Genomic DNA, 24,239 nt, shown 5'->3' with positions numbered 1-24,239 from the left:
AAATGCCATGTTTATTTGGGTAGGTTGAACTGGCACGATTTGAACATGGTATGCTCAGATCATCAATCCACAACACCACAGTCATGTAGAAAAAAAAAAAAAAAAAAAAAAAAAAAATTGCACCGTCTACATGACACCACACCCATATTTGGTGATTATCTTTATCCAGATAACAAAGGATGCAGAACTATTTTCATTCAAGAAAAATATGGAGTTTTTGGTTCTTATGAATACTGAAAAAGGAGGGGGAAGGGGAGGGGGGGGGTAAAAAAGAAAACACAAAAGAAAAAAATACTATTAATTTCAGTATTTTTTTATTGATCAGGTGGTACGGGGAGGGGAGGGTTCAAAGCAACTGTGTCCACCATTTTGATTTTATCATTATGATTTATTGTATAATAAATTATAAGAAAAATTCGGTGCACATTCCATAAAATGGAGACTTAATTTTCCAAAAATGAAAATCAACTTAGTTTACTTAAAACAATGACTTAAAAAAAAAAAAAAAAATTAAATCGAAGATAAATGGCTGGCGTTGCCCGAGAATCTTTACTTCCATTTCTGTTTGGAAGTGAAAAACTATGCCGTTTAATGTGATTTTTAACCATTAAATTATTAATTGAATTAATCTGTATAACTTGATTACAGTAAAGATCAGTGAAATTTAAAAACCAGTTCAATTAAATATTTCGCAGGTTTCTAAGTTTGTTTTAAATTTTGAAGTGATTCTTGCTTTCAATTATCAAAAAGTTAAAAACAGATAAAATCGATATTTTAACATTTTCTGCCAGAAAAAAATAAAAATATCGATAAATTGTCAACTAAACTGAAATATAAAAACATTTCATGATTTGCTTGATTTATACTGATTTTTTTTTTTTTTTTTACATGTGCAATGTATTTCCGCTGAAATATCTCACATGAAAATCATTTTTGATTGTCAGTTACAAACAAAAGTAATTAAAATATTTTTAGAATTATTTCGGTTTCCAATTTTGGATTCATGAATTTAAACTTGAAAAATCCAATGGTTTTAAACTCTTTTGCACAAAATTAAAAACAAATCTTTATTCGAATTTATCTGCTAGGATCTAAGACAAAACAAGAAAACAAAAATAAAATTTGTAATTAAAAAAATATTTATTTAAAACTTTCCCATTGAGTACAGAAGCAAAAAAAATTTTTTTAATAAAAATTATAAAAATAAACAAAAAGTTAAAGACAAAACTTGTAGACATGCACAATTTAAATAAAAGGTTAACCTACAAAATATTTTTAAACAAAAATTGAAAATTCATTTTTAAACACACAATCAAAATTTAATGGAAAAAAAAAAAAAATTGTCCATGAAGTAATCCATAATCTTCTTCAATCCATTTTTTGACACAATTTGTTTGATGAAGAAATAAAATGCATCGTGAATTCCATCAAGATCTATAAATCCACGTGAAACTATCACACGTGTGAAATGCAGTAGAGTTAGTCGATCACAATAATCTGTTTTGTGTTATCCACCATATTCTCCTAGTATGTCTCCTACAGACTTTGTTCCAAATTCTTTACCAAAAAAGAATTCATTCAATCTCTTGCAAATTACTTTGATTAAACTTATTCATTGAAGATTTGTTTCATTTTAATGGGACAGTCCTAAAACCTCATTATTTCTGGACAATTGAATTCTTACTTGATCAAATCGATAATATTTTCCTTAGCCATTTTTCAAGTAAAATTGTACTTTATTTTTGTAAAAAAAAATTGTCATACGAATTTCTCTTTAGAAAAATAAATCTGAATTTTCATCTAAAGCAAGTTGAGAATTAAAATTTTGATAACGGTTAACATTAAGTTGAGTAATTTTCAACTTTATTAAATATGATTTTATATCTTAAGTTTGAAAAAACAAATTTTTTTAAAGTTATAGCAATTTGAATTTGACATGCATTATGCTCTATAAAAAAATTAAAAAAAAATAAAATCCCATTGGATTTTTTCAGCATGACCAATAGGAATGCAAGACAAAAGAAAAGTGTCTAAAGGGAAATAACTCCTGATTTTTTTTTTTTTTTTTTTTTTTTTTTTTTTTTTACACAAATTTCTTTGGGAATAGTGCAAAGTAGCATTTCTTTTCAAGATTCTCCTGATGTTTAATAGAAATTAGTGATTTTTTTTTTCTGTGAAATCAGTTTTATTCAATTCATATGACGGTTTGATTAAATTTATATCTTAAGCTCTGTAGAGGGAAAAGAAAAAATACTTAGGATTCAGTGAGAACATTGCAAACTAATACAAAAAATTTAGAGAACAAAAAAAAAAAAAAAAAAAAAAAAAAAAACACCGAAGTGACAAGAATTCACATATGCGAAATGTAACCACAGGATTCCTTTTGTAGGGACTGTCTTCAACAAACATCGGTCATAAACCTGACGAGTCATTAAATTTTATTTTCAATCCTCATAGCAGTCACCATTCCACTTTTCATCTCTTAGTGATGACCTTTTAATAAAGTTTTTAAAAATGGAGTAATTGTAATTTCTCGAACCATTGGCATGACAGCAAAATTTGATTACACTGAAATTCCACAAAACAAATTCCAAACATTTATCTTATCAGATTTTCCATGTTGGACGGAAACAACAATGTGTCCGTCAAATCAATATTTGATTCCGATTAGCCTTACAAATAGGCTCAGATGTGTCTCCAAAAATTGTTCCGGCAAGGAAGGTTATTACAATGAAGACAATTTTAAATAATGACCTAAAAAGGCAATAATTTCATATTGGATAAAAGATACAGCATGATCAGGTTGACAGACCGGTTCTCCACTAAATCACCGAAGTTAAGCAACGTTAAACCTGGTTAGTACTAAAATGCATAATCATTTTGGAATATCAGGTGTTTATGTGATCCGTTTATCTTGGCATTGTTTTCAATCATTCTGAACTCCTTGCCACTAAAATAAAACAGTGTTGGCTAAGGAGAGGTGAGGTTGTAGATTGCACAACCCTTGCTTCAGAATTATATGCGCAGACATCTTTACAAGGAGTATCCATTGTCTTGAGACTGAACAGAAGCCATGAGTAGATAAAGTTAGTTCCACGTGTACATTCGAACATTTTTTTTCGCCACTAGAGTTACTTTATTTTTTAGCTTCTCATTAAATTTTTTTTTTTTTTTTTTTTTTTTTTTTTTACTTTACACATATTGGAAAGGGGGATAAATGATACAAAAACGTCATCAATTAATTAAACTGATAGTTTTTGTGTACAGTAATGGAAAAAGTATTTTAAAAAGTAAAGTTTTTTGATAATCAATAATAATCTTTGATAATTCAGATTAAGTAAATTCTCAAATTTTAATGTCCTTGTGCCAGGTAAAAAACTGAAAATGGTGTTATTACATTTACAAATAAAAGCTTAGCTGGTTACTATTTCAAGTCCTAGATTTCAAGGGGAGAGTCTTTTGAATAATTTTTTTTTTTTTGAATAATGATCTCCCAGATTTTCTTTTGCTTTTAACACAAATGAACCATAATACTTGGCTTTAACTTAGAAAAGTCTACACCGTAAACAGTGAATATTTTTGTTTCATTAAATCATTTCAAATATTGTTGAAGTACAAATAAGCAGTGTGATTTCAAAAACTTCAAATTTAAAGTTTAATGAATAAATCTGTCGAAGTTTCAAAATTTTATTTTTTAAAAGCAAAAATATTTGATTAAATTCAACATTTTGTCAGATTTTATACAACTAAATTTGGATAATTGTTCTTGTAAAAATTAAATCACATATTCAGGATTACAATCGTTTAAATACAAATTTAGATCAACTGCAGCAACCAACTGTTTTATTATCTGATGAACTCCTTTAAATTATAAAATGATTTTAGTAAAAAACAAAACATTTTAAGTGAATCATTTGGTTATAAAAATTTGTCATAATTCAATTTAAAATATTTTTGTAGTTTTTCAATCAAATACAACTGCAGGAAAGTGTTTAGCTAAATACATTCTATAAGCATTTATTGAAATAGATGTGTGTGTGCATGTTTAGAGGATGTCCAGATAAAAAAAAAGAAGCAGAATAAGAAATACATCTGGATTTGAAATTTTACAATACTAAATCCAGATTTATATTAAAGTTTTAAGTTATTCCAGCCCAATTCATCTAGCCCCCCCCCCCAACACCCCCTCTTGGATTTTTTTTCATATTTACACCATACAAACTAAGAGAAATTTGCAATTTCAGTCCAGTTGGATTTGAGGAACATATTTTTTTTTCACAGTCGGTTTCGGCTTGGAAATCAAAATTTGCTGTCATGACATAGAATTTCCGACCCCCGATGTTTTACAAAATTTGCATTTTTGTTGCAAAAAATAAAGCTTTGGAGCTAAACATTCACACAGCCATGGTTTTGAGGACAAGGAATCCAAAAATCATGGTTAGAAAGATAGCAAATGAGATGAAGTATCTTATTTTTACCATTTTAGGTGATGCCGCAGCACTTTTTTTTTTTTAGAGCTTGTTTGGGGCGATATTTTGTTGAGAAAAAATATAACTGTGGTGCTTTGCCAGACTTCTCCTTTGGATTTTTAAAGTGACTTTGGGTTGGAAATTACAAAAATCAAATAAAATCTTTCGGCATATTTCACATTTCCAGACACTAAAGCCTCAAAATTGGTATGTGTGAATTTTTAGCTCCAAAGCTTTATTTTTTGCAACAAAAAATGCAAATTTTGTAAAACGCCGGGGGTCGAAAATTCTACGTCATGAGATAGCAATTTTTGATTTCCAGGCCGAAACTGACTGTGAAAAAAAAAAATGTTCCTCAAATCCAACTGTGCTGAAATTGCAGATTTCTCTTAGTTTTAACCCAAAGTTTGTATGGTGTAAATATGAAAAAAAAATCCAAGAGGAGATGTGTCGCGGCTGGATGAATTGGGCTGAAATAAGCCTTTTGCAAGAGTTAATTTTAAAAAAATAAATATCAAAAGCGTTTAATTGAAATTGTTAAAGACAACACAAATGTTAAGACAAAATGTTTCAAATAAAAAAATGAAAACAAAAATACAAGCAGTAAAAACAGATTTTATTCAAATTTCAATATTTAAAATTGCCAACATTAATATTCTTTTGAGTAAAAAGAATAAAAACCTATAAATTTTCATTAAAAAATATAAATTGTCTGCATTTCATTAATCTCACAAAAAAAATTTTAAAGTAAAAAAAAAAAAAATTACCATGTTTTTCATTAGTTCATGATCATGGCAATATGTTTACATTTCAACCAATGTGTATGCAGTCATTTTCAGATTACCATACATTTTTTTCCCCATTTTTAAATACGATTGTCTATTATTTGTAGGTTGATGGCACTTTTTCCTTAAAGAAAATTAATTTAAAATCCAAGTGCAACATTTTATCAAGACATTCATGTTTTACTCCACAAAAGTTGCTTAGGCTATAGCATGGGAAATTGGAGTCTGCATTCATTTAAAATATAACATCACACACATCCGATTTAAGCACGCAAGAAATAACATGAGACCAAATAAGCAAACCACATATTTAAAAAGGGGAGAAAAAAAACCCCATTGGCATAAATACACTTAAAGAAAGTTAACTTGGAAATCTAACTATAGGTAATTTTTTTTTTTTTAGCTAATCTAACTATAGGTAATTTTTTTTTAGCTGGTCTGATTGCCAACAATCAAATGCAAAAAAAAATTGAGAAATAACTGATGACAGATTGGAAAAATTAAGATTTTTACCCATTTCAAAATGAATTGTTCTAAAATCTAATAAGATTAGATAAGATTCTGGTGTCGACTGAAAAAGTGACATTTGTTGAAAATTAAAATGTTATTTAACCGATAGTTTTTTTTGTTTTTTTTTGTATTTCACGGCTGTGCTCCCAGAATCCTCACCAAACATTAACAGAGGAATAATCTTTGCATTTGAATGACTACCAACCCTTATCCTTGAGTAACCCTTGGGCCTTGATAAACAGTAACCCTCTAATCATAAAGACAAAAACCTTAAAAGTACAGGCATGAAGAATAAATGAATTTTGATAGTGGCTATTGTTTTTTTTTATTTTATACAAGTGAAACCTGAACTCAACTGGTTAAGTACAATATGTTGCTCAAGTTGAAATTTTCAAGAACTATCCTTCAAGTAACTCTAAGATAGAAATGCAGAGCTCAAAAAGAAGCTCTATATTCACAAATCCATTAATATTAAAAATAACATGGTTTGAACACGTTTCTCTTGACTACCAGGTCCGAGCTACATAAAGAAATAACGATTTAATGGAAAATTCAAAGAGACCACTGACCAGATATAGACCGATTCTGGTATTGCTGCTCCTGATAGCCAAAAGATCAGCCCAAGACAGTGATAAAGAGGCAGAATTTTGTCCTCAAGTATGTGGTGAATATCTGGCATACGCATATAAGTAGTTTTATGGTAAGAAAGTATTTAAAAATAATTTAAATTGTTACAAAAATAAATTAAGAGATTTTTCTAATTTTTTTCTTTTGCATATTTTAAGCAACAATTATTTTTTACGATAAGAGAATACGATAAGTGATCCACTGTGGAATATATACTATATTTATTTACATTGGCCACAACATTAACATAAATGATCCAAAAATAAATTCAGACAAAAAAAAAATAAATAAAATAACTTTTTTTTAAATTAATGTTGTCAATCTTAAAATTGTCATTAAAAATAAAACATCTGTATTTTTTTATTCAAAATGTTTTTGTTTTTTTTTTTTACAGAAAAAAATCCAGAAATAAAAGAACGTGTAAATAAATTCATTTTTTTTTTTATGATAAAATTTTTTGACAGTGAAAAATTTTTTTTTTATATATAGCGTTTCAGTTTTTATTTTTTTTTTAAATTTTATTATATCACTGCAATTTTTACAGACATACAAAAAAGGTAATAAAAAAAATTCTCAGTTGAGAAAGTGAATGCTTCATGGTTAAATAAAGAAAAAAAAAATTCAATTGATTGTTCTTTGATGAGAACCAAAAAGTTTTGAAAAAATAAAATAAATATGTAGGAAGAACTGGAAATTTTCTAGCTTTTTCTTTTTTGTTAAACTATTATAGAATATTAATGAAAGAATTTTTTTTTTATCTCCTTAAACCTACGACCTGTCAATCTATCATAGAGAGAGAGAGAGTTTTCCATTTAGAAAAATATCTTTCCTATCATTTTCTTTTTGCCTCAAAGGTTTGCTAAGAAAAATTCGGTTAAAGTCAATTTTTTAAATCACTGATTAAAATTTAGAAAAAAGTTTCATATTACTTAGTTCTATTGAATTCCCTGTCAAAATTGACAATAAAAATAGCAGCCACTTTGCAGTAGGAATTTGAGCAAAAAGTGATCAACTCCCAATAAAAAGGAAGCAAATTGGTATACAAGTTGCTCCCTCCAAGATCATTTAACAAATTCAGTTCACAACCAAAACTCTGGCGCTGTAGTCTTGCTTGTCATCGTGCATACTTTATCTGTACATGAAAGTTTTAGATGGTTGGAGGAAGACTGAAATGAAGGGGGCGGAAGAGAATGTCTAAACCTTTAGAAAACTAATGAAATTCCTATCAACACACAAACTAGGAAAAATAATAGTTTTATTGATGCGATAAGTATGAAACACTATTATAAAATTATATAAGTTTTTCCAAAGGAAGATTGGGATGTATCGATTGAAACTGAAAAGATTTAATGGCTAAAGGGTAGCACCATTTTGGATGTATTCATCTTTGTGATAAAGACAAGGAAATGAGATGAAGACAGCATGAAGTACAAATGTATTGTGGGTCCCTGAGGGTGGGAGCGTGGAAGAAAGAGGAGGGAGGGGGAGCGTGAAAGAAAGAGGAGGGAGGGGGAGCGTGAAAGAAAGAGGAGGGAGGGGGAGCGTGAAAGAAAGAGGAGGGAGGGGGAGCGTGAAAGGGGGAGCATGGAAGAAAGAGGGGAGGGGAGAAAAAGAGAGGGCAGAGATTTTCCTTGTCAGTTCTACCATAATCTACCTTATACTAAATATCCGAATCTTGTCTGATTGCACACCAACTTCAAAATTGGATTCATTCAGCATACATATACAATAGAGAGCAGGTCTATTATGACATCAAGTTTATGCATGTTTCTTGGAAATGGGGATCTATATAATAATCTGGACATGTTTGTGTGAAAGTATCGACTTGAAATTTCCAAATATTTGGTATTTACAAATATTTAATACCGCAATTTTGAAGGGAATGGCATTTTTTTTTTTTTTAATATTCACGATTAAAAGGTAATACAAGAAAAACAAATGTCAGCCGATCAGTTTTGTCTTAACTCATCAAGAACTGTAGCAAGGGATTTTTATCAAACGCCTCTTAATAAAAAAAGACGGGAGTTGAACTATGTTTAATAATATATATAACATACTAATCCAAGGGGTCATTCATGCATAGTCTAATATATTGAATTCTGAGTGTTGTTAAATGTCATACAATTATCAAGGTAGGTAAAAATATATATATATATCTCAAACACACACTTGAAAATGGATGGCACCATGAAGAATGAATGGTATTTGGCAAAACTTACGGATGTGCATGTTTGATTGAAAGCAATTGTTGCTTTCAACCAATGTTAAAATTAATAAATTATAAAATACTGACTCAGCACATTGCAGGTAATCGGATAAATTTTATAAATACAAACAAAATATCTCTCCCAACATCAAAAGTCGGGAGATAAAAAAAAAAAAAAAAAATGATCTGAAAATTCGTTATCATGCAAATTTAAAAAATAACGTAATTTATCATTTTTTTTTTTTTTTTTTAATTCTTTGCTAATAGAAGAGCATACTTTTATTGGGAACTACCAGATTAAATATTTAGCACAAGTTGATCTTATTGTATGAATAGTGTTTGAGTTGACTCTTCACCTAAGGATTGGATCAAGGAAAAATCAGTAGAAAGAGAAATGCCGAAACCGGCACCGCAAACAAAAGACAATTGAAACAAAAGTTGTTGTCCCCCCCCCTCAAATCTACAACAATTAGAAGAAAGTGTGCAACAACTAAAAAAAAAAAATTAACAGTAAATGATTTTTTTTTTTCATCAACTAAACAAATACTAATCGCAAACACATGCAAAGAAGAAACTAATATTCTACTTCCTACAGAAAAAAAAACAAAAAAAAAACAAGAAACGCATACAGCAGACACGAGGAACATGCCACGGTTTTACAAAGAGGATTTTATAAAATGCAGTTATTTTCAAATCGTATTTGGAATTTGAGTTATCAAGTAGAGCCTCCATTTTTTTTTTTTTTTTGCAAATACTGCCTATAATTGAAATTTGGATTTAAAGTTGTTAAAAGTGAGGTATTTTTTCCTAAATATATCTATGATGCAACGTAAGAGGTTCCCTACAATCTGCACCCAAACTAATGTTGGATTACAAAATCTGCACAATCGTAGATGGATCTCAAGCCGCGTAACTCTCGCTTCCCCTATTTTGTCACTTAATCCTCACATTTTTATAAGCAATGTTTCTGACAAAACGGTAAAGATTGCTGTTGCTGGGTTGGCATCTATCCATCTAACACGTATCTCTGGCAAGTTTTGACCTTGAAATATTTTTTTTTTTTTTTTTTGCATCAAGTGGTTACATACCTTGTCTGGAGCAATTTCTTAATGAAGTATGGCTAATTAGATGGAGAATGGGAAGGACATGGAATCTTAGATTTTTGGAGGCATATAAAAACATCTTGGACAACTCATACTTTTTTTTTTTTAACTGGAAGGTTGAAAAGTTTCTAATTTAAAAGGGAAGACGGAATTTTATAACGAATTAGTGATCGTTTTAAACAAGGCATTCACACAATTTATTAATCTGAAAGAAGGAGGAACTTTCATCTTTAGCTCTTTATCACATTCTGTCACAGATGCAAGACCAGCATCACTTTATACTCAAGTGTCCAGACTGCAAAGATATTTTAAATGGCTGCTATCTTTACTAGGGTATAGCATGTTAAAAGTATACCATGTTTTAAAAACAGGACATGTTAAAAGTATACCACGCCTTACAAATACATGTTATTTATACTTTTTATACCAACTAAAATTTTTTATCAATTTTTCTTTGTTCATTACCGGTAAGTGTTTGTTTATTATTTTTTTTTACAGTAAAGAAATTAAAGAAATGTTCGTTTTGCATTTGGAAGAGTTTAAAGATTACATTCTAGTAGATGATCACCGCCCCCCCCCCAGCTCACTTGACACTAAAAAAAAACAAAAAAAAAAACTTTCATTCATCACATGTGAATTTTTATTGCCATTTGCTTTCTCACCTCTATTTTAAAAGTTTGCAACATATGGATTTGTTTACTAGTGTTATTATACAAGTTTTTTTTTTTTGTTTTTTTTTTTCTCTGGGTGCTATGGAAAGTACAGGAGATTCGAGAAAAAGAAAAAAAAAAACACAGAACATTTAGAAAAACAGTGAAGCAGCTCAAATCTAACAATGAGATGTGCATAAAAATGTCCAACCAGTAATAAGAGGAACTGAATGGGCACTGCGACAAGATAGCGCAATGGCCACACATTTAAGGACACTCGCCAACATTCCTAGCTTCAATGAATCAAACGAATGGCCCTCAAAAGTCCACATCTCAACATAATGGATTTTACAGATATAAAATCTTTAAAAACTAAACGATGCTTGGAACAATATTTCGCTTGATGTCATCCAAAGGTCGACTAATTTGGCGAAACCGTCTCGTTCCTGCTGCAAGCATATCAAATGTAGCTAACATTTCTGTATTTTTCTTGTTTTAACGATGCTTCTGTAATCAATAACCATTTTCTATTTCCGCACATTTCACATATGTACGCGCATAAATTATGCTAATTTTCGTGGAGCACTTCGTAACTTAAAAGAATTATCTCCCTTGATCGTTCATAAAAAAAAAAAAAAAGTATTAGATCTAGAATTTTCTTGCTTGTAGTATCATAAGAGGTCAGAAGTTGGAATTCTGTTATAGTCAGCTAACGTACTTCCTAAATCTAGGTGTAGTTACTACAAGCAGTGACAATGCAAATCAATTCCTTTGCTTTTTCTCTCACGTCTAGATCTCCTGTGCATCTATTTTCACCCCCACCCTCCGATTTTTTTTTTTTTTTTTTTTTTTTTTAAATAATTATTGGAATTTTTTTTTTTCGGTCTTTTTTTAATTAAAAATTATTGAAATTTAAAAAAGTTTTTTCTTTTCTTTTTTTAAATCTTTATAATTTTATAAAGATTTCTTATAAAATTTCAAATAGAATAAAAAATGTTTTTAATCTTGTTATCCAAAGTGCAAATACAGACTTATTTTTATCTGTATAATTTTGCTAATTTTTTTTATTGTATCATTTTCAAGAACGTCCTTTTATATTTTATTTCAATAAACCGCTTCATATTAGAAATACTGAAGACTAAAAAGTGGAGAAAAAGTGGTTTGCCTTGTCACCACTTCCGGTAGAAGTATGCCGGAAATTAGGAATTACGTTAGCCAACTATAGCCAAATCATATCAAAATCATAATTTTGAATAAACTAAGATTGGAACTAAAACTCACAAGCAGAAGACCAATTCTTTTAATAATCAATGCTGAATTAACACAAATTTGGAAAAAAAAAAAAAAAAAAAAAAAAAAATACTAAGAATGCATTTTAAAGAAAGAAAATGAATAAGGAATGATTAATGGATTCAATACCTCTCTCTTTCCCTATATAGATAGTTTTTAATAAAAATTTAATAATTTTAAATATAAAAATCTATGAAATCTTACCGTATATTTCCCCACCACATAAGATGTGGGTTTTTGTTCCATAAGGGGGGGGGGAGGTCCAAAAGCAATCAGTGTTTAAGACACAAAATTTGGTTTACACAAAACAATGGATATCTGAGCACATCGTCTAACTGTATGCCAAACTTTTTTTTCTTTTTGACAAACGTTTCGTTTTGATCTCATGTGATGGGGAAATACAGTAGAGGCGATCTTCTAAAAGTGATTTTAAATTTACTAAAAAAAATTTTTTTAAATTAAAAAAAAAAAAAATCTATGATGGAAGGTTTTTTTTTTTTCCAATCTTATTTACACATTAAGAAACAGCAGTTCTAATAAATGGATGAGCAGCCACCATTGATGTGTTGGCGTTGATAATGGCTGGCTGCAGAGGAATGAGGGTTAGAGTGGTCGGTATCCCCTCACATCCAGCCCCATCACCATCTTCCAGTAACCTCACAATATGTTGCAGGTTCTTTTCTCTTTAAAGGGGTTTTCCTTAACCGGATAGATAAGAGGGTCTGACGGGGCAGTGTCATTGCAATAACGAATCAGCGCAGATATCGTTTCGCTCATTTTTTCGCGGCTCATTTTACAGTTCATCTTCAGCAGAAGGGCTTCCTCCTTGAGATGTTTCCGGGCCTGGGCAGAATGCTGATTAGGGTAGGGCATGATTGACACCAGCCTAAGTCACAAGGAAAACAATCAATTAGCTACGAAAACTGACAAGAAAAACATGAATGGCCATTATTGGGCCGTGCAATTATTTTAGGGTGGCCAGGGCAGATTTTTTTTTTTTTTTTTTTTTTTTTTTTTTTTAAAGATGCGTCCTTGCATATCGATTAGTAGAGACTTTTTTTTTTTTTTAATAAGTTTTTGAATTTAAATTTTTACATGTAAATTGGTGTGTCAGGTGTGTCTTTTGCATTCTTCAGACTCCTAGTGTTATCTTGAAGGTTATTTTCACAAAATTTTTCGTATTAAACTCTGGAATCTTTTTTGTTGAACTCTAATCTTCACGGAATTTCAAATGGAACCTTTAATTTAATCCACAGGGGTAGCTCTCGTCCTGTCAGTGATGACCAAGTTGAAATCCTAACCAATTCACAATTGTATTTTGAGTGTCACCCACACTAAAATTTGAACTCCAAAAGAACGCAGGGACCCATGCCATAAGTAGATAGAATATTTGGTAAAATTGAGTTGTAAAATTACGCTCTTTGAGTGACACTCCAAATAGAATTGTAAATTAGGACTTCTACCCAGTCGTGGCTGAAGGAACAAGATCATGCTACCCCATGGATTAGATAAAGGGTTCCGTTAAAAATTTTGTGCAGATTACAGTTCAATGAGATACACTTGAGGGCCAGAGGTTACATCGACAGAAACGTTGTGAAAATGACATTCAAGATGAGAACAGTAGTCTGAAGAATCCAAATTATGAATCCTCATCTAAAAAAAATTTAGAAACGTAGTTTGGAATATGCATTCAAGAAATGTCGGCTTGCATTTCCGCCTATTCATCAAGTTTTTTCAGCTTAAAACTTATTTTTTTTTCACAAAAGTGAAAATTTTAATGGACGCATCAAAAAAAAAAAAAAAAAAAAAAAAAATGGGTAAGTAGAAAGGGGACAGAAGGAAAAATATTTTAAAGAAAATTGTTTTAGAAATTGTCTTAAAAAAACAAAAAAAGAAACAGGAAAAGCCACAATCCGGCATCAATTTTGAAATCTGAAAATTCCAAGTGCTTCAAAACAAACACTAAAAACTACAAGATTCAATACAAAATAAGAAAAAGCAATTAAATAAAATTAAACAAATTTTTTTAAAAAAGCCAACAGAAAATTTAATACGAGAAAAGCATTGAAAACAAAAGGAAGCAATGTTGTGGGAAACACAGGTAGCTTACCTGGATTTTCAGGGAGGTATGATAACGGGTTGAGGAGCTGAAATATGGAATTGGCGACCAGAAAACAAGCAGCACAAACGTATAGAAAAAGGAGAGAGAGACACAGACAAGAGCAACAGAAATGCATTCTGGGTGACGACGACTGAAATAAATATTGTTTAAAGGGTGTGTGTGTGTGTGTGAAATTTTTTTTTTTTATATAACAAAAAGATCCATCTGTGAACCACACATACATACTTCCGGCGTTTATGCTAGAAGCTAGAATCAAAGTATAGGACAGGTTTTGTTCTTAATTAAAAGAGATCCTTCATTGTGGCAATTCGTATTTTTAGTCGCGTTCAAACGACTCTATAAGTCACTCCGTCGGTCGGTCCGTAACACTTTTGTGCTTGGCCTTTTTGGTTAAGATCAAAGGTCTGTTCTTAATAGATGCTGTTCTTAGCTTTTAAGCTTTTCCTGGCCAAGATCAAAGTGTTGTATCTGTTCTTACTACATGCTGTACTTGTTTGTAACTTTGTGATATAAAGTGGGGGATCACATTTCTGTATTAATTTAATGTAAAATGATCACCCACTTTACAACTAGTCAGTCTCAAACCCAGTCAAGTCATTCTCCAGATCATTCAAGTTGTTTTTGAAGGATTCCAGTTATTTTTTAAGCATTCAAATCATTCTTAAGGTCATTCAATTCATCCTTAAGTTCATTAAAGTCATTCTAAGTCATTTACTTTTTATTTAAGTCATTTCAGCCCATTTTTCGGTCATTTTAGTTTATCTTTAAGAATTTTATGCCAATCCTACATTCACGCATTCATTCATTACAAGAGAGCGTGCGACTAATGGCTATCGGCCTTGTGAAAGGAATGAGAATTTATCTGCGGTTATACTTAAACAACATTCGCAAATGCATCTATATGTAACATGACGACAGCATGGCTGTCCTTCAGAAAATAGTCTATTTAATAATTCTTCCGACACAAAAGAAAAGTTAAGATATATTTAACATGGATGCAAAAAGAGAACTGAATGAAACAAAAATAAAAATTACCCTCATCAAGAAGGATTTCTCCTCCCTTAATTTAAGCAGGGGAGGAAGGGGTCTTACATTACCCGTCTGAAGTTCGTGCAACAATTATTGCCACTGTGATGGAGGGGTGCACAAGGTAGGAGTCAAAGTGGGTTGTCCGATGAAGTTGGAGTCAGAGGAGACTAATTGCTGCCTTCATCTAAAGTCAAATTGCAGTATGGTTCACTTAACCACAGGGGGGTAACTACCCCAGGCATTACCTTCACTTTTGAGATTGGTGGAAGTATTGGTTTATTGTCAGTCACCTACAAGAAAATGGTGATCTAAGCTATTTTTATAACCATTCAGACAATCTTTGTTGGCCAGCTGGATTCGTCATGTGAAAAAAATAATCTCAAGTCACATCAAGTCTTTACAAAAGAGTAAATACTCACAATATACCAGAGTAGGCCTGGGAGTAGTGGTAATTAAAGGACAAGTTACCATATTGTGGCCTCACCACTGGATTAAGTTTGGTGTCATACCCAGGAAAATGCCGGGGGTTGGGGATGGGATAGTGTTGGGAAATAAGGTAAGGAGGAAGGTACGGTATAAAAACTAGGAAAGATATTGGGGGGGGGTAGCTAAAACCTTGCTCAAGAGTGTCCGAAGCAGTTTAATGTCAATTAATTTACAGGTAAATTCGTTCCTAATGGCTGAATTGAAACAGTTAAATTCATAACTTGAAGAGGGCCTGAAAGGCAGACGTGAATTTGAGTAAATAAAACAAAACAAAATCAACTGAGGATTTAGAGTTTCAGGCTCAAACGTTTGACTCAGATTTCTGAAATCTTGAAACATGGACTCCACAATGATCCCTCGAAAAAAAGAAAAAAACACAGATTGAACCCCGATAGGTACTACCCCACCTCGCTCGTCAGAGTCGACCCATGAGTAATCGGCTAAAGAGATACAAGCAAAACGTGATATCAGCATTAATTTCAGACTGGCGTTCATAGCTCCCACACTAACTCCTGAAATTGTAAAAGGTCAGACAATGGCAGAAAAAAAAAAAAAAAAATATGTACTGATACTAATTTAGAGATTGTTCTGTGTTTACCCGACGTTGTCTCGGAGTTTTTATTTTTTCATCTTCCTTCTGCTTATTGCCTCCACCTTTCTTTCGCTTTTGTCTTTTCAGTACCACTGCAGTTTAAATCCTGTTTTTCTGCGAGTCTCACTAAACGACGCAAACCGCCGGATTATACCGAGCAAATGGAAGTCAATACAAAAACGAAAAAAAATAAATAACCTACAGTATGAATTTCATGAAATTTATTGTTTATTAATTTTTTTTTATGTCAACTGTCTTTTTTTTTTTTATTTTACTTAAAGTGCATGAAAAGTTTTTTTCTTTGAATTAATGAACAATGATTTTTTTTCTTTTTTTGTGTAATTTTTGGAAACAAAGAAAATATTTTTTTGTTCATTATCCTTCTAATAAAATACAGACATTTTTGCAATGGATATTTTGAAACACAATGAAACTCCTTCCAATTTGGTGTCATCTGCTCGCTTGCATCCCTTTTGGCAACTCATTTTTTTATTGAATAACCTCATTCTGCAATTTCTGACCAGTTTACGTTGTCTGCTGGGCGTTGCTGAGTGAGACTCGTAGAGAAACGGGATTTAAACTGCAGTAGTACTGTCTTTTCATTTCTTGTGAAAAGATTCATATTTTTGAAAAGTTAATTCAATAAAGAGACATGTTAGTAAGTTTTTTTGGGTTTTTTTTTTTTTTTGCTTTTGTTTAATTGGTTTGGTTCTTATCTTATGAAATGTTAAAAATTGAATTCATTGTGTAATTTTTTTCAGTACCTTTTGTGAATTTTGTTTTTTGTAAAACTTATTTTAAGAATTACCCAAATATAATTACTTCCAAAAAATTGAATATTCGCTTTAAAATCAAACTATCCCATTGACAAAATGGTGCATCTCTCTGCATGTTTTACAAGTAGTTTAATGGTAGATGAGATGACAAACAAGCTTTTATAACCCTTCAGCGTAACTACAGACAAGCAACAAAATCCCACCCCTACACAGATCACCAGAAAGCTTTCTACTCTAATAGTTTCTTCCCATAGAACTGCTAAGCTTTAGAATTCTCTTCCGGGTTCCTGCTTCCGACTGTACTGACATGCAGAAGTTCAAGTATAATATAAAGACATCTTGCTGCTCAACTCCCTCTGCAATTTATGTCCAAGATAGTAGCCTCCTACATCAAAGTGGCATTCTGCCTTCTTTGGGGTGAAAATGCGAATATATATGAGTTCCTGAAGCAAAAAAATTTTGACAGATTTCACCGCTGCTATAAGAAACTTATGAAATAAAAAGCAATTTTTATGTAGTTAGAACATTAAATCTTAAACCAGAATCGAATCTAAAATTTTCAGGAATCTGAATCTGGGGTTTACACTACTGGCTCAAGTTTGACAATCACTACTACTAAAATGGCAAGCAAATGAAAAAGACAAACAGAAAACGTCATCCATCAACAAGATAAATAATACAAAGGGAAATAGAAAAGTGTGACTTGCATTTGTGGTCAATAAATGAGGCTTAAACAATATAAACTACATATTAAAAAAAAAAAAATCATTCAAACTAAAAAATTTGATATATGTCCAAGTAACCTACATCTAAAATTTCACGTATTTAGACCCAAAATTGGCAGAGGAGTTTGGTAGAGTTTGCAAAGGTCAACTCTTAACTGACCACCTGGCAGCCAAATTTTTGCCCCAAAATTTATTAAAAAGCTTGCTATATGTCTGAATAACCTTTATGTAAAATTTCAAATGTTTAGACCCAAAATTGGCTGAATAGTTTGCTAGAGACGGCACCGGTCAAATCTTTTGAACTTTGACCACTTGGTAGCCACATTTTCGGCCAAAAACAGATTAAAAAGCTTGTCCTATGTCTGAATACACTTTATGTAAAATTTCAAATGTTTAGACCAAAAATTGGCTGAGTAATTTGGTAGAGACTGCAGAGGTCAAATTTCTGTCCGAAAACTGATTAAAAAGATTTTCACAAATCTCAATACACCTTATGTCAAATCTTGAGTCTGTAGACTGAAAATTGACAGAGTAGTTTGGTAAAGAAATGTACAGACAATTTCACATATAATATATATATATATATATATATATATGATGATTCCAATGTCTTGCCAGACGAGTGCCACTCTCTCGGACACTTAAAGTCCATGAGCCCAAATGCCTGAGGGAGTATCTATACAAAGATGAAGTTACAGATTCTTAGCTTTGTACGACAGCTAAATCTCTCTCTCGGTTCAATATGTTGAGATCAAGCAACAAGCAAGAGCAAGATAGCCAGCAACAAATTAAACTGTAGACCAGCTTAATGCAGGTACTGGTCTCCCACTTTATGTTTTTTTAAATCAGAGATTTGCTTCTCCTAGAAAGGTTGCCTTCAACACGGCTTACGTAACACATATATACATACACACAAATATAAATGGTGCTAGTTGGCTGTTGACACCGAAAAAGGGTTCATCCGCCCTTTGAAAGGTCTTGTTTTTAATCCTTCAGGGAGACTAGCCGCCCTCCTCACCAAATAAGTCTTGTGGGGAACCTGTTTAGTCACCGGTGACCCGACTATGAGGCAGGTAGTACTTGGTTACATGGTACCAGGGTACCAGTAGCATATGACATAACCTGACACATGTAATATATATATATATATATATATATATATATTACAAGTCGTAATACTATTTAATCCAGAGAATGAGAGAGAGACAGGGGAGAGGTAGCAGCAAGAGATTAATTTTGTATTTATTTAATAACATTTTCCGATTAAAAAAAGAAAGAAAAAAACAAAAATCAGGCTCAAGCTAAATGGGTGACCCAACAGATAGTTTTGTTTTCCTAGTGTATATCTAATCTTGTCAGATTTTAAAAATTAAACCCAACTAACATTTTAGTTGACAAATTAAATTTGCTTTTGATTAACCAATTTTCATTTTTCTTTTTTACAAGATGGGAAAATCATTAAATTTCAAAAAAAAAAAAAAAAGTTTTGATTAAAAATGTAGGGAAGGGTAGGAAGAAATGTATACAGAAAAAATTACAGTAGCCAAGCACATGTTCAAATTGACCTAAAATAGCTGAGTGGTTGGCACATTAACCACATCTTTTTGAACTCCATTCCAACTGCTAGCGATCCTGCTTGAGGAAATCTCTCCTCTGTTCAATCGAAATCAGCAGTGAAACAGTTTCCAATAATAGGAATGAATGTTAAGTGCTGAGAGAGATCATAATGGCGATCGATTGAAGAGATTGTAAGTCAAAATGAGATACTCATGTAAACATTGGCAATCAAGGACCGCATAGTCTCCACCCGATTCAAGTAGCCCGGTTAAATTCTCCAATAATAACATACTTCGCTACAATTTAGCTTAAAAATTACTTAGTCTGAGCCAGGCGACTGCTATTATGAAGTACTTTAAATAATCACCTTAAAATAAAAATTAGCAAGGGAGGATAACTTTTTTTTTTTTTTTTTTTTTAAATCGAATATAAAAAAGTTGTCTCCCTTAAAATTAAAATTGTTTTTCTTTACTGTATAAGTTTTAAAAGACATTGCAAAGAAAAATTAAAAACTAAAATGTCTTTACTAGGTAGACAAAGCTAGCAACTAAATAAATGTTAGATTTGATTTCATATCGCTTTTATTTTCTCCTGTGTAGAGTTAATGTTTTAAAACCAACTGTGCTCCTGGACCGAAAAGGTTGCGACTGGCGTTGTCATAACAGAATTTTAAATTCGATATAATAGCAACGTGTAAATAAGACACTCAAGTTTTACTTTCAATGCGAGGGAAAAAAGTCAACAGCACTGGTAACAAAACAAAAAAAAAAAAAATAGCCCCATATGTTGCATGTTGTCTGACAGCTTTTGAGGGGGTTTCATCTTAGCCAATTTCATTCAACAGCCTTGGGTTGACATGTGCCATATGATTTTCAGGTGCATATACAAACATGCATGCACTAATCTAAACATCAAATAAAGCAAAAGAGAATGGGGGGGGGGAGAATGAAGGGGGGGGAGAATGAAGGGGGGGGGAATGAAGGGGAGGGGAGAATGAAGGGAGACGGGGGGGGGGCTGAACAAGTGTTTGAAATATAAAAAAAAAAAAAAAACTAAAAAAACATCTGGTCAGAAGAAAAGGAAGGAAAAATCTAAGAACCGACTGCAACACCTGAATAAACATAAAACAAAGTCTGAAGAGTAAAATCTCAGCCATGCACAATCAAGTTTTTATTTCCGGATTATAATTTTATACATTTTTAGTTTTGAATGTATAAATAATATTGTACAGTCAAAAATGTCTTGAAGAAATAAAAATGGAAACATCAATACTTTTAACAATCTGAGTGGAGACTAGCATTAATAGCCAACACAACTTTCAATTTCACAACAAAATGTAGAACCAGACTATTATCTGGAATATATTTTTGTTGATATAAAACTTACATGTACAGCATGACTTGGTGAAACATGTTAATCTCGTCTATTTAACAGAATATTGACGACAAAGTCAACATAATGCTCCACATCTTAGGTGGAGCATTTGGGAAGTGATATACAAATTACCATTAGCATATAAAGCGATGCTCTTTGTGTAACCAAATTGAGCTTAGGTACTTTGGACAATGTCAAAACATTGTTAATTCACTGCCCGCATAGCAGCAACCGTATAGCACAACGGCTCGAAGCTCCAACTGTTATTTGAGCGATCAGGTTTCGATCCTGGCTTAAGGTAGTTGCTTGTCTAGCTGCACTGATGAGCTGTGAAACAATACTGTATGTGGATGACTATATATATATATATATATATTTTCTTTTTGGTGTCGAGAGGTTCTAGGTCGCCTGAGGAAGTCTCGGACTGAAACAGATGGCTATTTGTAGTGAACATATGTAATTGTTTACCCTCATTATATATATATATATATATATATATATATATATATATATATATATATATATATATAAAAGAATGCAAAAAGTATAAGATTATAACTTTTCTTTATTTGTTTTCTATTGGTGACGTGCAGGAATACAAAATAATATGAAAAAAAAAATTTACAAACTTTTACAAGTACATAGTTTTTGACAGATCCTTCAGTCTTCATCAGTGTAGTGAAAGTGATGAGGGGAAACGGGGAAAGGAAAAGAAAGGAAGAGGAGGTATAGCCAATGAGAAGGTGCCACGTCAGATATGTGTAGAGGAGGGTAAATTTATTTTAAAAATCTTTGCATGGTGTTTCTGTATTCGTATTATTTGGATTCATTGAAGTACTCTTCTCATCTTGAGGGTCATGTTCACAACGTTTATATTATACCGATTTTCAAATACTTAAGTAAAATATTTACATACATTTTTAATGCCAGTGTGAATAGTTTACATTTTTTTTATTATTTAATTGGTATATTAAATTTATTTTAAACCATTTTTTTTTTAAGTTTCATTAGCATTGTATTTTTTTCAAATTTCATTTCTTTTCATTATTATATATTTAGATTGCTGAGTTGACAAGATGTTAATCAAAAGAGCTTTGTAAAAGTCTTTAAAAAATAAAAAAAAAAACAAAGAAACTTTGACTAAATAGAGTTTACTTAACAACAGCTTCCGGTTGGTGAATATGAAATGCATTAAAAATTATCCATCAATTTCATTTTTTTTTTTTTTTTTACTTTATATTTTGTTAACGATCATCTCTTGAGATGATAAATGGTCCAGAAGACAGATTTCCACCCATTTGTTTGAAAAATATTTACAAGCTTTCTTAAAACAAAATGTTTAAATATTTCCACTATTTGTAATTAAAAATTACAACCTGGAAGAAAAATATAAAATAATATTGCATCAAATGAAATGCAAATGATATTTAATTAAAAAAAAAAAAAAAAAAAAAAAATCGATCTGCATTTTGGGGGATTTTTTTTGTGTGTTTAAGATTAATAAAAGCTGATCAGGAAGCAGGAAAAAAAATCTAACAGATCCATAAACCATGCAATACTAAGCAAACAAAAATGTGGATAATATATGACAAGGGCATGTTCAAAAAAAAATTAATTCTTTCTTTTGAAGAACAAATGAACCCGAATACTAGACTTTGCAAGATTTTGGTGTTTCAAGTTGAATTCAAGCCAGAGATTATTTTCAATTCGCTAGTTTGAAGGTTTCATAAACCATTTAAAATTTCTAACATTGATGATATGAACAAGTCGGTCATTGCTATTTATGTATGACAGATTTAAGAACGACAAATGTATGACAACTGCTTCTGTTGCTCCTCTAGTTCTTTTTGAGCAACTTGTGATTCCAAAAATCTTCAAAGATATTTACCAAAAAATAAACAATCTTTTTTAGGCCTGGAAAGAAAAAGTATGAAGCTATTGATTTTAATTTAAAACAAACTGACATGACCCCACCCCCTCCACTTTCTGTGTCAAAAATATTTTTTTCAAACGTAAGAGTGGATATAAAGTTATTTTTGGCAAAACCTTAAAAAGATATTTGCCAAAAAAAAAAAAAAATAAATAAATAAAATTTAAAAAAATAAAAAATAAATAAATAAAAAAAAGAATAAATAATAAAAGAATAAATAGAAAAAAATAAATAAAAAAGAATTAAAAAAAAAAAATAGACTTAATTTCTTCTGTGGAGAAAATAAATAAAAGCTTTTTTTTTTCCACAAAAATTAAAAAAAAAAAAAAAAAAAAATGTCAGTTCGTCTGAATCAAAATCTTTTTTTCAGGTTTAAAAGAATGTTTATGGTATATACTTTTTAAAATCAGTGGTTGTCCATCATAGGCCGTTTGGATGATGTGCCTAAAAGAAGCAGCAGGAGCAGTTGTGTTGTACCACATCGTACATTTCTCTTAATCATTTTAATTAAAAAAAAATGGCGAACACGGGTTTTCTTCCAAGTTTTGCTTTTAATCATTAGAAAATATGCTTCAATAAAAGTTTGTTAGTTAAGTATTGCAGTTCAAATGTCCTAAAGAAAAAGAAAGTGAATTTTCTAACAGACTTCTGTCTTCAAGAATGAAATTGTGTGTGTGTATGTGTATATATATATATATATATATATATATATATATAGGCAGCAAGTCATTATTCAGGCATGTCCGAGTGAACACGAGAGTTATTCTTTTTTCCAATTTCTCTGGACATTTTTTCCATTCACCGGCTGGCATGTTGTAGAAAGCGCTTAAGAATATGGCTGAACAACAACTTTTTGGTGTCATTTTATACAAGACGAACTCAAAAAGACCACTCGGCGAATGGAAAAGATATCCAGAAAAGTCGGAAAAAAGGAATAACTTGTGTTCAATCAGACGTACCTGAATATATATATATAACACTGTAAAACCTATTACATTCATAACTAAGAGAAAAACAAAATAACTAAAACTACAACACTTCTATGCACAACATTGCTGACACGGATACCATTTAAGACGTCCAATCTGGGATCCCAGATGTTCCTGAAAACACTTTAAAATGATAACAGAGATTGAATATCTTTTCTTCATTGTGTTTTTGTTTTTTTATTGTTTCGATTTTTGATTTGTACAAAGATCACTTAAAGCAAGATCCGCAGAGGCTACCGTCAGCTTTAAGGAAAGGGTTTTCCTTACGCGGAAAAAGAATCGGATCAGCTGCTTCCTTTGCGCTACAGTAGCGGAGGAGGTCCTCGATGGTCTGACTCATTTTTTGACGGTTGATTTGACAATCCCTTTGCAGCTGTATGGACTCCTCCTTCAGCTGCCTGTACATTCTGTGCGAGTACGGCATAATTGTGTGCGGGATGACCTGTGCCGAGTCATAAAAACATGTGAAATAATCACCAGGTTAAAAAAAAATGATAAAAGAATTAGTAAATCAGTTCTGTTTTTAAAAAACAAAAAAATTAATGCATTTAATGTAAAAAAAATAATAATGAAAATGAAGGAAACATTTTTATTTAGAGAAATGCTTGGGTTGCTGGCAGCATGTGTCGCATGATTCAAAACTTACACTGAAACGAGTTCATCTATGACAGATCAGGTCTCCATTTTGTGCTTTACAATCTGCACATTTTTATGGCAGAAAAAAAAAAAATGGAATGAATATATATATATATATATATATATATATATATATATAGTAATGTTTGTTTGTTTGTCCAGGGATGCAAGTAATAACAGCAAACAATGGCGATATTTGATTATCACTTAACTTTCTCTTCTTTTCTTAATTTTACATTTTTCACTCATTTCTTTACTAGCGTGGGGGTAACCGGCATTGGCTGGGTTATTAGAGGCGTGTGTGGTTGGGGGTAAAATGAAAAAAAAAGCGAAATAATAACCAAACAATGTTAAAACTTCTAAAAAGAAAACCGTTAAAAAAA

At 31.3% G+C, this 24,239-nt stretch overlaps 2 long non-coding RNA genes across 2 annotated transcripts in view; one reads left to right on the top strand and one right to left on the bottom strand.

Annotated features, from left to right (window-relative positions):
- The first annotated feature begins 1,127 nt into the window (after positions 1 to 1,127).
- LOC145296952 (uncharacterized) lies at positions 1,128 to 9,219 on the top strand. Its single transcript, XR_013870083.1, has 2 exons — positions 1,128 to 5,638; positions 5,673 to 9,219. It is a non-coding gene; the product is annotated as an uncharacterized LOC145296952 (long non-coding RNA).
- The window catches only part of LOC145296951 (uncharacterized), a 125,557-nt gene continuing 106,382 nt past the window's right edge, over positions 5,065 to 24,239 (bottom strand). The window contains exon 3 of the long non-coding RNA XR_013870082.1: positions 5,065 to 12,526. This is a non-coding gene — a long non-coding RNA (uncharacterized LOC145296951). The remainder of the gene's footprint in view (positions 12,527 to 24,239) is intronic.

Source organism: Euprymna scolopes, chromosome 17 (genome assembly GCF_053919585.1).
Source record: "Euprymna scolopes isolate OS-2025 chromosome 17, ASM5391958v1, whole genome shotgun sequence".
NCBI classification, from domain to species: Eukaryota; Metazoa; Mollusca; class Cephalopoda; order Sepiida; family Sepiolidae; genus Euprymna; species Euprymna scolopes.
Note: the sequence above shows the minus strand (reverse complement) of the source record. Positions and strands in the feature narration are given on the sequence as shown.